At 42.8% G+C, this 13,523-nt stretch overlaps 1 long non-coding RNA gene across 1 annotated transcript in view; it reads left to right on the top strand.

The window, feature by feature from the left end:
- Positions 1–12,172: 12,172 nt before the first annotated feature.
- Positions 12,173–13,523, top strand: part of LOC133634867 (uncharacterized) — a 28,738-nt gene continuing 27,387 nt past the window's right edge. Inside the window, exon 1 of the long non-coding RNA XR_009821983.1 lies at positions 12,173–12,366. This is a non-coding gene — a long non-coding RNA (uncharacterized LOC133634867). The remainder of the gene's footprint in view (positions 12,367–13,523) is intronic.

Below are 13,523 nucleotides of genomic sequence, written 5' to 3'. Positions count from 1 at the left end.
TGTTGTGATACGGTGCGGATGTTCTCCCGAAATGTGTTTGTCATTCTTCTTTGGTGTGGGTTCACAGTGTGGCACATATTTGTAACAGTGTTCAAGTTGTTTATACGGACACCCTCAGTGTGACCTGTTTGGCTGTTGACCAAGTATGCTGGCATTCACTTGTGTGTGTGAAAAGCCGCAGATATTATGTGATTGGGCCGGCACGTAAAGGCAGTGCCTTTAAGGTTTATTGGCGCTCTGTACTTCTCCCTACGTCCGTGTACCACTCCGTACAGCGGCGTTCTAAAAAGTCATACATTTTACTTTTTAAACCGATACCGATCATTTCCGATATTACATTTTAAAGCATTTATCGGCCGATAATATCGGTAGTCCGATATTATCGGACATCTCTAGTCCTTTGTGTTCTTTGATGTTTCCCTCTTACACACATGTTTATGTGTGTTATGGCTATGAGGTTTTTTTTTCTTCTTTGGCATCAGACTGTTTTTCTTTTTTTCTCAAGCGTTTACCTGTTTCTCACCTTTTTTTTGTAAGGGGCACCAGAAGGTGGCAGACCCGTCAGCGATCCTGTTCTGTCTCCCTGTAATGTTTGTCTGATCTTGAATAGGATTGTGCTGAAAATCTTAATTTCCCCTCGGGGATCTTTTCTGTTCACTTCATATCCCAATTTTCTTTGTTTCGCTCAATATTTTGATATTTCTCAGTATAATTTCTGTTTCCCTCGGTTTTCATACCTGTAATTTATTTCCTTTCAACATGTTTCATTCCCTCCGAAGTGCTCATCAGCTCCAGTCATAGGTGGATTAATGACCGGGCCTACCGGGCCCAGGCCCAGGGGGCCAGAGGCCCCAAGGGGCCAGGCCAACTTGGCCCCGCGGCCGCGACCCAAGCAAAACTACTTTTGCAAAAATAATAATCTTAAGCCCCAAGGGGCCAGGCCAACTTGGCCCCGCGGCCATGATCCATAGAGGGTAAGAGGCCCCAAGGGGCCAGGTCAACTTGGCCCCGCGGCCGCGACCCACAGAGGGCCAGAGGCCCCAAGGGGCCAGGCCAACATGGCCCCGCGGCCATGATCCATAGACGGTCAGAGGCCCCAAGGGGCCAGGCCAACTTGGCCCCGCGGCCACGATCCATAGAGGGTCAGAGGCCCCAGGGGGCCAGGTCAACTTGGCCCCGCGGCCACGATCCATAGACGGTCAGAGGCCCCAAGGGGCCAGGCCAACTTGGCCCCGCGGCCACGACCCACAGAAGGCCAGAGGCCCCAAAGGGCCAGGCCAACTTGGCCCCGCGGCCGCGAGCCACAGAAGGCCAGAGGCCCCAAGGGGCCAGGTCAACTTGGCCCCGCGGCCACGATCCATAGAGGGTAAGAGGCCCCAAGGGGCCAGGTCAACTTGGCCCCGCGGCCGCGACCCACAGAGGGCCTGAGGTCCTAAGGGGTCAGGCCAACTTGGCCCCGCGGCCATGATCCATAGAGGGCCAGAGGCCCCGAGGGGTCAGGCCAACTTGGCCCCGATCCATAGAGGGTCAGAGGCCCCAAGGGGCCAGGCCAACTTGGCCCCGCGGCCACGACCCACAGAGGCCCCAAGGGGCCAGGCAAAATTGGCCCCGCGGCCATGATCCACAGAGGGCCAGAGGCTCTCAATCATTATTATCAAAGCTAATTCTCAAATCGGATGGATCACACAACCTCACTCACATATTCTTTATCAATTATTAAAGGTTGTTTCTGAATTTTGATCACAGAACTTAATGCAAATATTCTTGATTGATTGACAAAGCTCATTCTCAAATTTTGATTACACAACCTTACTCTGACAAATTATCATTATCAAAAAGCTCTATCTCGAATTTGGATCACAGAATCTCACTCAAGTATTCTTAGCTGTGCCCCTCCCCCATCAAGTCTTTCATAAACCGGTCTGTTCTTTTAGAATCTCCTCATTTGGTATTTTGAACTCGTGAGAGACTGCTCAAAATTTGGTTTCCTTTCCCTCAGTTCAGACTCAGAGATAATTTGAAATCATTCAACAAGAAGTTTAACGCGCGCACACACACACACACACACACTTGAGTTGAGCATTACTTGGAAATTCTTATATTTTCCATTTTGCTGTTATTATCAGCATCTTCCCATTTTGTCCTTTTCTTTCGAGAAAGTTTACAGTCTGACATTTGTCACTGCTGTCAGTTAATAACTTTTTGGTCTTTGACCCATTTTGTCATTTTCTCGATTCGATCGTCACTGACCACTCTCTCCTGTCTGGCAGACATCGTTGCTGCCATCATAGCTAGCAAGCTGCCTGCAGCGGGTCATCCCTATGTTCCCCGTCCCTATGTTACCCGGGTCCTATGTTCCCCTCTACCGGGGAACTAAGGACCCTTTTTAAAAAAAAGGGTTCTATGTTCCCCGCTGCGGGGAACGTACAACACTTTTTCCAGAAAAGGGTTCTATGTTCCCGCTGCTTCCAATGCGCGACTAAGTAAGACGCACGCAGACACGCATGACAGAGACGCGTTTAAGTTGTCGAAGGAAGGAAGTTCGCGTTTGAGTTGCTCTATCTGCTGCCGCACGCCCTGTGACAGGTTAGGTTTAGGGATGGTTTTGGTCAGGGCACAATTTCGCCAAAAAAGTGCTCCACAACGCCCTGTGACAGGTTAGGTTTAGGGATAGTTTTGGTCAGGGCACAATTTCGCCAAAAAAAAGTGCTCCACAACGCCCTGTGACAGGTTAGGTTTAGGGATGGTTTTGGTCAGGGCACAATTTCGCAATTTCGCCAGATACAATGCAGGGAACATAGGACCCTTTTTTAGAAAAAGGGTCCTAAGTTCCCCGGTCGCATACAAAGACCCAGGAACAACCGGGGAACATAGGACCCGGGGAACATAGGACCCGGGGAACATAGGCACGCTCCCGCCTGCAGATAGCAACATTTTGGTGTCCTTTGGGAAAATATTTAGAAAGAAGACAAAAGTACACACAGTTGTACAACTATTATCTTTATGATCTTTTTTTTGTTAGTTTCTCTGTTACTGTGTGTGGCCAATTAAGCGACTTTTGGCCATACCTGGCTGGTGACATTTAGCGACTTTCTGGTTGATGTTAAGATTAATAATAGCAACAGTTCTCTTCATCTTAATGCAATTTATTGTGTCTGTCTCTCCACATTTTGCCATTAGGTACTTTGAGCTCTTGTTGGTCAGTCACTCTAAGGTACATTGTTGCTGCCATCATAGCTAGCAAGCTGCCTGCAGATAGCGACATTTTGGTGTCCTTTGAGAAATATTAAGAAAGAAGACAAAAGTACAAGACATTGTACGATTACTATCTTTTTAAAATTATTTGTTTCACTGTGTGATTGACCGACTTTGCCGCTAGATTTCGCGTCTTTTGGCCATACCTGGCTAGCGACTAAAAACATCATTTAGCGACTTTTTGGTTGTGAAGATAAGTGGTAAAAGCAGATCTTCCTGTTGGTCTTCCCACATTTTGCCATTTGGTACTTTGCACTCTTCTTGGTCACTCCAAGGCATTTGTCCCTGCCTTCAGCTAGTCACTTGGCTCTTTTGGAATATATTTCACTGTAATTGGCTCTCTCTCTCTCTTTCTCCTCAGTACAAATCAGCCTGTTCCCTTGCCATTCATCACTGACCACTCTGCTCTCCTGTCTGTCAGACATTATTGCTGCTTGCAGATAGCTTGGGGTCCTTAGAGAAAATATCAGAAGAGAAAAGTACACAATTATCTTAATTATCTTTTTTATTCAGTCAGTCCTTCAGTGAGTCCCAGTGTGTTGGCGATTAAGCAACGTTGGCATTCAATTAGCGACTTTTGGCCATACATGGCTGGCGACTCAAAAAACTAGAAAAAAAGTACAAAAAGTTGTACAATTAATATCTTTATTATCCTTAATTCCCCTGAATCCTAGAGTGTGTTGCAATTAAGCAACTTTGCTGCTAGGTTTAGCGACTCTTGTTTTGGGCATACCTGGCTAGCGACTACAAACATTATTCAGCAACTTTTTGGCTGTTAAGATTAACGTTAATAAATTAAATCCTAATACAATTTATTGTGTTGGTCTCGCCATCTTGCTATTAGGTACTTTGAATTCTTGTTGGTCTCTGCTAAGGTATCTGGCTGTTGTCTTTGCCTTCAGTTAGTCACTTGGCTCTGGAATATATTTAACTGTACTTGGCTCTCTCTTTCTCCTCAGTACAAATCAGTCTGTTCCCTTGCCATTTAGACATTTTCTTGATTGGATCATCACTGACCACTCTGCTCTCCTGCTGTCTATCAGACATTGTTGCTCCCATCATAGCTAGCAAGCTGCCTTGGTGTCCTTTGTGAAAATATTTAGATAGAAGACTAAAGTGCACAAAGGTGTACAATTATTATCTTTTCAAAATATTTGTTTCACTGTCAGTGTGATTGACCGACTTTGCCGCTAGATTTCGCGTCTTTTGGCCATACCTGGCTAGCGACTGAAAACATCATTTAGCAACTTTTTGGTTGTGAAGATAAGAGGTAAAAGCAGATCTGCCTGTTGGTCTTTCCACATTTTGCCATTTGGTACTTTGCACTCTTGTTGGTCACTCCAAGGCATTTGTCCCTGCCTTCAGCTAGTCACTTGGCTCTTTTGGAATATATTTCACTGTAATTGGCTCTCTCTCTCTTTCTCCTCAGTACAAATCAGTCTGTTCCCTTGCCATTTAGACATTTTCTTGATTCGATCATCACTGACCACTCTGCTCTCCTGCTGTCTATCAGACGAATCAGTTGATTCTCTGCTCTCAATTGTCTATGCTAGTAAGCTGTTATTCTCTGCTTTGGAGTGTTGATGCTGGGTTGCTAGTTTTCTAAATCACCTCACACACTTGAAGGAAGCAGCACCGATCATAAACACACAAACAAACTCACACACACACACACACACACACACACACACACACACACACACACACACACACATAGTTGGTTTATCTGTTGTGATAGGCAAAGAGCCAATGTGCAAAGAAAGAAGGGAAATATGGATCATAAACGTTTAAGTGGAGGAGCTAGAAAAAAAATTCAGCAAGAAAAGAAAAAAAAGGAATCAGTTTTACTTGAGAGTGTTCCAAATATCTCCAGCTTCTTCAGTACAAAGACATCTGCTGAAAGCAATTCTATAAATGCTACTGCAAATTCAGCTAAGGTTAGCAATGCACCTGAGCTAGCATGTAGCTCCCAAGATCCTGAGACCACTACAAGTGTAGACACTGAACCAAATGCTTCTGATGCTTATGATTCAACCAATTCAGCAGTAGCCAGTTGCTCGGATGAATGTGAGGTCACTGCACCTCTGGACAGCATAGAAAATGAGCTGAATCTTTCTTCAACACCATCTACAGTGACAACTCTACCTAGTGATCCCGCTAAATGGGCTGAGACCCTCACTGAGTCAATGAAGGAAGTTCTTATTCAAAGAGGTGCAAAATCATTTCACAACCGTCACAGCCATTATCCAGCTTCTGTGAGGAACAGTGGGCTAGGAGGCAAAACCCGATGCCTAAACAATGAACATTTTACTTCACACTTGCCCAATGGACAACGAGTACAAAGAGAGTGGCTGATGTACTCTCCCTCTACTGGTAATGTTTACTGCTTTGCATGCAAACTGTTTTCCCCAAAAACGCATTCTTTTGTGACAGGCTATTGTGATTGGAAACACTCAGAAAGATTTGGTGAACATGAGCGAAGTGCTGAGCACATAACCTGCATGCAAGCAGTCTTGAACCGCGCCAAAGGTGCCACAGTTGATGCAGACCTGTTCAAACAGTTTCAGGCAGAGAGCAGCTATTGGAGGCAGGTGTTACAAAGAGTTGTTGCAGTCATTAAATTCCTTGCAGAAAGGGGCCTTGCATTTAGGGGTAAAAATGAATCGTTAGGGTCTCCTCTCAATGGGAACTACCTTGGTATTCTGGAGGTCCTGGCTGAATTTGATCCCTTTCTAAAGGATCACATCAGAAAGTTTGGGCAGATGGGTCGAGGTAATACCTCATATCTGTCCTCCACCATTTGTGAGGAATTCATTGAATTGATGGGTGCAAAAACCAAACAGGCTATAGCAGATGAACTGCAAGCAAGCAAATACTACTCTATCATTGTGGATTCAACCCCAGATTTATCTCATGTGGACCAATTGACATTCATATTCCGTTTTGTTAGCAAAGAGGGCAGTGTTGTTGAACGCTTTGTGGGTTTTGAGCCCATTACTAGCCATACAGGTGAAAGTTTGGCTAACTGTGTCATGTCTGTGTTGGAAAATCTAGGGTTAGAGCTGTCAAATTGCAGGGGGCAGGCTTATGATAATGCCAGCAACATGTCAGGGAGGTATAATGGGTTGCAGGCTCACTTAAAGAAAAGCAACCCATTAATACACTATATTCCATGTGCAGCTCACTCTTTGAATTTGGTGGGAGTCAACAGCATTGACAGATGTGGAAATGAAGTCTCTAAGTATTTTGACTTGATTCAGTCTATTTACAACTTCACAACTGCATCCACACACCGATGGGACAGGGTATTTGGCAATTCCAACATAGATCTCACACTTAAAGCTTTATCCAACACGCGTTGGAGTTGCCGTGCAGAATCTACCAAAGCACTGTGGCAGAACTACAGTAAAATAAAAGCAGCACTACAGGTTATTTCCACTGATGACACAGAGAAACGAGACACACAAACTGAAGCTGACAGTCTAGTGCGGAAGCTGGATTCACTTGAGATGGCCTTCATGGCAGGCTTTTGGGACACTGTTCTGTCCAGATTTCAGGCCACAAGTCTGCAACTTCAAAAAGCAGACATGGACCTTGGTACAGCAGTTAGATTGCTGGAATCTCTGCGCACCTTTGTTCTCTCCCAAAGAGATCTATTTGATCATTTTGAGCAGAAAGCCTTAAACATGTTGGGTGGCACCCCATCTTACAGGGCTGAACGGACGAGGAAACGTAAAAAGTTTGCTGATGAATCAGCATCCCCAGATGTTGTGCTTGAGGGAAGGCAACTGTTTCAAATAGAGACATTTATTGCCTCTATTGATCAACTGAGTTCAAGCCTTAATCACCGTCTGGAGGCCTACAAACATCTGAACAATTTGTTCAGTGTCCTTTTCTCTTTGGATACAGAGTCCAATGCTTCAGTCCTTCACAAGGCCAAGATTCTCACTGAATCATACCCATCTGACCTCAATGAAAGTCTTGGACAGGAGCTTATACAGTTCAAATCTTTTATACAGCTCAACAACACTGATGAGGAGAGGACCCCTTCAGGACTGCTCAAAACAATAATACATTTTGGACTACAGCCTACGTTTCCTAATACATACATTGCGCTACAGATTTTTCTCACTCTACCGGTCAGTAACTGTGAGGGAGAACGCTCATTCTCTCTTTTGTCAAGAGTAAAAAATGAGCTGCGCACAAGAATGACTCAGAAAAGATTAAATGCGTTATCTCTAATGGCAATTGAGAGTGAGCTGACAAGAGAGTTGGACTTCAATGATGTGGTGGATGATTTTGCAAAATTGAAAGCACGAAAGAAACCCCTTGCTTAAAGGTGCACTGTGTAAGATTTTTAGGTTATTTCCAGAATTCACCCATTCACTAATGTTAGGCTACCTGTTTTCATGAATACTTACCACCACCATAAAATTCTAAGTATCCATTATGACTTGGAGAATTGCACTTTTGCCATTTCTGGGAAGTGTCACCTGGATTGTGAAGATAGGATTGACTTTAGGCAGAAGCTTGGTGCTTTCTCTGGCAAACTGAACCTCAAGCTTCATTCTCTGCAGCTTTGCATTCTTGTGCAGACTTTCATCCACAAGGAACTTTTCAACTTCCCCACTATCGTGAAGGGGCCATCAAAAGATTTCAGTGTGTCCAGCATGTCTAGTCTCTTACTCTCCTTTCTTTGAGCCATCTCTTGTTTCTCATCTGCCCTACTCTCGAATTTTGCCTTCATGAATTTACTCCAGTTGAGTTCAACCTCCCTTTTTGCTTGTGCTGCTGCCTTGAAACCTCTGAAGCTCCTGGCTCTTCTGTAAAATTATTGACCTATTGACTGCGTTCAGTGTGCCCAACTTCTTCAGTTTGTAGTCCACCTTGCCACATTGTCTCTCCATCCCAATGTTGTGCACAGGGGTGCCATCAATGTTACTAGCCTGTTCACTGACAGGGTCCATTGGGAAGGTCTCCTCATCCATCCTCTGCCTGGCCAGGACAGTCTTCAGATGGGGCAGCATGAGATCTGTCAGCTGCTTCACTTCATCCAAGTATTCGGCAGCCACGTCTGACACTGAGTTCAGGACATGTCCAGTGCCTGTCCAGCCACTATAGCATTCTTGGAAATGGGCTATCTTGACCTGCATGCAGCCCTTGTACCATGAACTGGCCTACACCTTTCTTTGTGGTGCTCTCCGATGCATGTTATCATTTTACCTTTCTCCTTCTCCTCAAGCTTAACCACAAATAGATACAGACTTTGAGCCTCAATTTGCTGCACAGCTGCCGTTATGCCAATGTGTTTTCCTAAGATATTATTTTATTTTTAATGATAGAAGGGAGAAAAAGGGGGCAAAAATCATGTCGGATTTAGTTTTTTGGGTGGGTTGGGGGGTTTATTTCATGATAGCTACCAACTTCCAATACATAATATCTCTCAAATGACCCAATGCACCATCACTGAAGTGGGCGTAATCATTTTCAAAAATGTTTATTTTTAGGCCATTTATCCCCTCCCCCTGTGTCTGTGTGAAACCTGTGCTTGTCAGTGTCTGTGTGGTATACCTAATAGTGTGTGTGCAGTATGTGCACTCTTCTGTACAGTACAGTGTGCATGTCTGTTCACAGTATACAGTATTTCTTGCATAGTGCGTGCGTGTGTGTGCGCCCACACGCGCGGGGGGTTGAGGGGCCAAGACCATGTCAGGCCCAGGGGGCCAAAATTTCTTAATCCGCCCCTGGCTCCAGTGTGTGTAGTATGAGTCTATATACGCTGCTGCTGCTGCAAAAGGATCAACTGTGAATATTTCTCTCTGCTGCGAAACTCTATTCTGTTTGATTTGACAGAAACTGGTGTTGACCAGGTTGACCTAGCTCCCTCGGAAAGGCATGAATGCCTTCCTCCATTTTGCCACTGCCTGGCGTGCCTAGTCACACCCGGCGTTGCACGACGTCTCCTCAGCCATTTTGCTGCTCCCAAAAACATTGGAAACATATTTTATTCATGCGGCCAAAAGATGTTCTACGTGTAATATCGACACGGCATGCAGACCACTGACAAGCAATCTGGCATTTACCTCAGAGCACTGCGTTGTAAAGGTCGAACACACAGAAAGGGTCCAGGGGTCTCATGTGTGTCACGGGGGAAGTCATCCCAATCACAGGTTCCTAATTTAGAAGTGTTATGCAGTAGGAAGGGGATTTATATGGCTCCGTTTGTTGCGGTTTACCTGACACATGAAACGTGACAAATTTGGGGGGGAGGGTGCACTATCCATTTTAGCCGCCAGACAGTAGTAGATTGTTTGAATGTCTTAAAATATGTTTCGTGGCAATTCCAACTTTGACCACAGTCTCAGTTGCTATGTAGAGTTGGGCTTTCCATCATTTTCAGCAGACTGCATTGCAAAATGATTACCCCCGGTCCCCCTTCCTCTCAGAAATTGGGCCATATTAATCCCTTCCCTACTGTAAATAAGCGTTGATGCTTGACTAGTGGTGGCTAGTCAGACTAAGGCTCAGTGGCCTTGTGGGTAGAGTGTCCGCCCTGAGACTGGAAGGTCGTGAGTTCAAACCCCGGCCGAGTTCTACCAATGAATATAAAAATGGGACCCATTACCTGCCTGCTTGGCACTCAGCATCAAAAGTTGGAATGATTCCTGAGCGAGGCCACCACTGCTGCTCACTGCTCCTCTCACCTCCCAACAAGGGAATGGCTCAAATGCAGAGGGTAATTTCACCACACCTAGTGTGTGTGACAATCATTGGAACTTTAACTTGAACTTTTAAGGTAATGTAACTACTTCTGTAACACAACACATTTGTCACTCTTTAAATTTTTTTGAACCAACAGCAAACTTCCTTTACCATGGAATTCCCTTAATTTGGAAGTATTCCACTATTTTTCATCAATTTAATGTAACAATAACCATTATTTTTATCTTTATACCAAATGTGGCTGTAATGCTTGCATGCTAACACTTAGCATGTTAACTCTTAGCAACATAGTGCCAAGTAACAATATCCAAGACTTATATTTTCATACCTACAAACCTGTCTAAAATGCTAGCATGCTAACACTTAGCAACATAGTGCCAAGTAACAATATCCAAGACTTATATTTTCATACCTACAAACTTGTCTGAAATGCTAGCACGCTAACACTTAGCAAGATAGCGCAAAAAACAATATTCAAGACTTGTATTTTCATACTTACAATTTTGTCTAAAATGCTAGCATGCTAATACTTAGCGAGATAGCGCATGGTAACAATATTCAAGACTTGTATTTTCATGCGTACAAACTTGTCTAAAATGATAGCATGCTAACACTTAGCAAGATAGCGCAAAATAACAATATTCAAGACTTGTATTTTCATAACTTCAAATTTGTCTAAAATTCTAGCATGCTAATACTTAGCAAGATAGCGCAAAGTAACAACATCCAAGATTTGCATTTTCATACCTACACATTTGTCAAAATGATAGCATGCTAACACTTAGTAATACAGCGCAAAGTAACAATATTCAAGACTTATATTTTCATACCTACAAATTTGTCTAAAATGCTAGCATGCTAAGAGTTAGCAAGATAGCGCAAAAAAACAATATTCAAGACATGTATTTTCATACTTACAATTTTGTCTAAAATGCTAGCATGCTAATACTTAGCAAGATAGCGCAAAGTAACAATATTCAAGACTTGTATTTTCATACCTACACATTTGTCTAAAATGCTAGCATGCTAACATTTAGTAAGATAGCGCAAAAAAACAATATTCAAGACATGTATTTTCATACTTACAATTTTGTCTAAAATGCCAGCATGCTAATACTTAGCAAGATAGCGCAAAGTAACAATATTCAAGACTTATATTTTCATACCTACAAATTTGTCTAAAATGCTAGCATGCTAATACTTAGCAAGATAGCGCAAAAAAAAATATTTTTAAGACTTCTATTTTCATACATACAATTTTGTCTAAAATGCTAGCATGCTAACACTTAGCAAGATAGCGCAAAGTAACAATATTCAAGACTTGTATTTTCATACCTATAAATGTGTCTAAAATGCTAGCATGCTAGCACTTAGCAAGATAGCGCAAAAAACAATATTCAAGACTTGTATTTTCATACTTACAATTTTGTCTAAAATGGTAGCATGCTAATACTTAGCAAGATAGCCCAAAGAAAAAATATTCAAGATTTGTATTTTCATAACTACAAATTTGTCTAAAATGCTAGCATGCTAACACTTACCAGGATATCGCAAAAAATCAATATTCAAGACTTGAATTTCCATACTTACAATTTTGTCTAAAATGCTAGCTTGCTAATACTTAGCAAGATAGCGCAAAGTAACAACATCCAATATTTGTATTTTCATACCTACACATTTGTCAAAATGATAGCATGCTAACATTTAGCAAGATAGCGCAAAAAAAACAATATTCAAGCCTTGTATTTTCATACTTACATTTGTGTCTAAAATGCTAACATGCGAATACTTAGCAAGACTACTATAGCCAATATTTGTTTACATACCTAAAAATGTGTCTAAAATGCTAGAACGCTAACAGTGAGCGCATAGTAACAATAGTCAAAACTTGTATTTTCATTACTACATTTTTTTCAAAAATTCTAGCATGTTAACACTTAGCAAGATAGCGCCAAGTAACAATATCCATGACTTTTGTTTTCATACCTCAAAAATGACTAACACTTAGCATGGTAACACTTATTTTATTTTTAATACCTAGAGATAGGGATGTGTACTTTTCACATGTTTGTTCTTTTGTTGTGTGTTTATGTGTTACTTGTCACGGTTTGTCACACCAGGTCGTGCCTTGTTTTAAGTTTCTTGGTCATTTTCTGGGTGTAATTTTGGTTCCTGTCTTCCGCTCTTGTTTTGTAGTTTTTCCACTTCCTGTTTTCCCCTTTCCTGCTGCAGCTTTACGCCTGCCTTTGAGCACTTTTCTCCCCACACCTGTTTTCCGTTTGTCATTAGCATTAAGTTGAGCTTGTGACAGTTTTTGTTGTTGGGACATTATTCCCAATTCACTGGTCACTATTGATGATTCCTTCCCTGCGGAGCTCAAGTACGCACGTAAGTGTTTTTTGCTGTGTTCCAGCATTTTATTTTGTTAACCTCGTAGTCTGTCCGTTCAGAGCACTTCTCTGTTGCTCTCGCTTTTGGTGTTGCTACCACCTTGTTTGTCTGCATTTTAAAATCACCACAACCTCCGTTGTTTCACACGACACATTGCTTGACATTAATAAATGTTGATTGTTTAATAATGTATATTAGACCGACCATACGTCCTCTTTTCCCCGGACATGTCCTCTTTTGCGTGGCTGTATGGGCGGAGTTTCTTAAATGCCTCAAATGTCCGGCATTTTGAGTTAGGGTTGCTTGTATTTTCAATGTACGTTCAGGGTTAAGAAGGGGTTAAAAACAAAACAAATTGTGAAGGTGTGCGCATGCAGCAACATTCGTGAGGGAGGGGCAGAGACAGAGAGAGCGAGAGAGTTATGATAAACGCGCATGCATCGCCAGGCTCTGCTTTTTATCCATAGATTTATCAGATTTAATTTTTTATTATCTATAACAGGGGTGTCAAAAGTGTGCCCCGGAGGCCATTTGCGGCCCACAGCTAATGTTTTAAAGGCCCACGGCACATTCTAAAAATACTATTAAAATTAACAAAAGCGAAATAAAAAAGCTTAAAGGCCTACTGAAACCCACTACTACCGACCACGCAGTCTGATAGTTTATACATCAATGATGAAATCTTAACATTATAACACATGCCAATACGGCCGGGTTAACTTATAAAGTGACATTTTAAATTGGCCGCTAAACTTCCGGTTCGAAACGCCTCTGTGGATGACGTATGCGCGTGACGTAGCCCGGGGAACACAGGTATGCCTTCCACATTGAAGCCAATACGAAAAAGCTCTGTTTTCATTTCATAATTCCACAGTATTCTGGACATCTGTGTTCGTGAATCTGTTGCAATCATGTTCATTGCATTATGGAGAAAGAAGCTGAGCAAGTAAAGAAGAAAGTTGTCGGTGCGAAATGGACGTATTTTTCGAACGTAGTCAGCAACAACAGTACACAGCCGGCGCGTCTTTGTTTACATTCCCGAAAGATGCAGTCAAGATGGAAGAACTCGGATAACAGAGACTCTAACCAGGAGGACTTTTGACTTCGATACACAGACGCCTGTAGAGAACTGGGACAACACAGACTCTTACCAG

This window comes from Entelurus aequoreus, linkage group LG19 (genome assembly GCF_033978785.1).
Source record: "Entelurus aequoreus isolate RoL-2023_Sb linkage group LG19, RoL_Eaeq_v1.1, whole genome shotgun sequence".
Classification (NCBI taxonomy): domain Eukaryota; kingdom Metazoa; phylum Chordata; class Actinopteri; order Syngnathiformes; family Syngnathidae; genus Entelurus; species Entelurus aequoreus.
The sequence above is the reverse complement of the archived record's forward strand: the minus strand, read 5'-3'. Positions and strand labels throughout refer to the sequence as shown.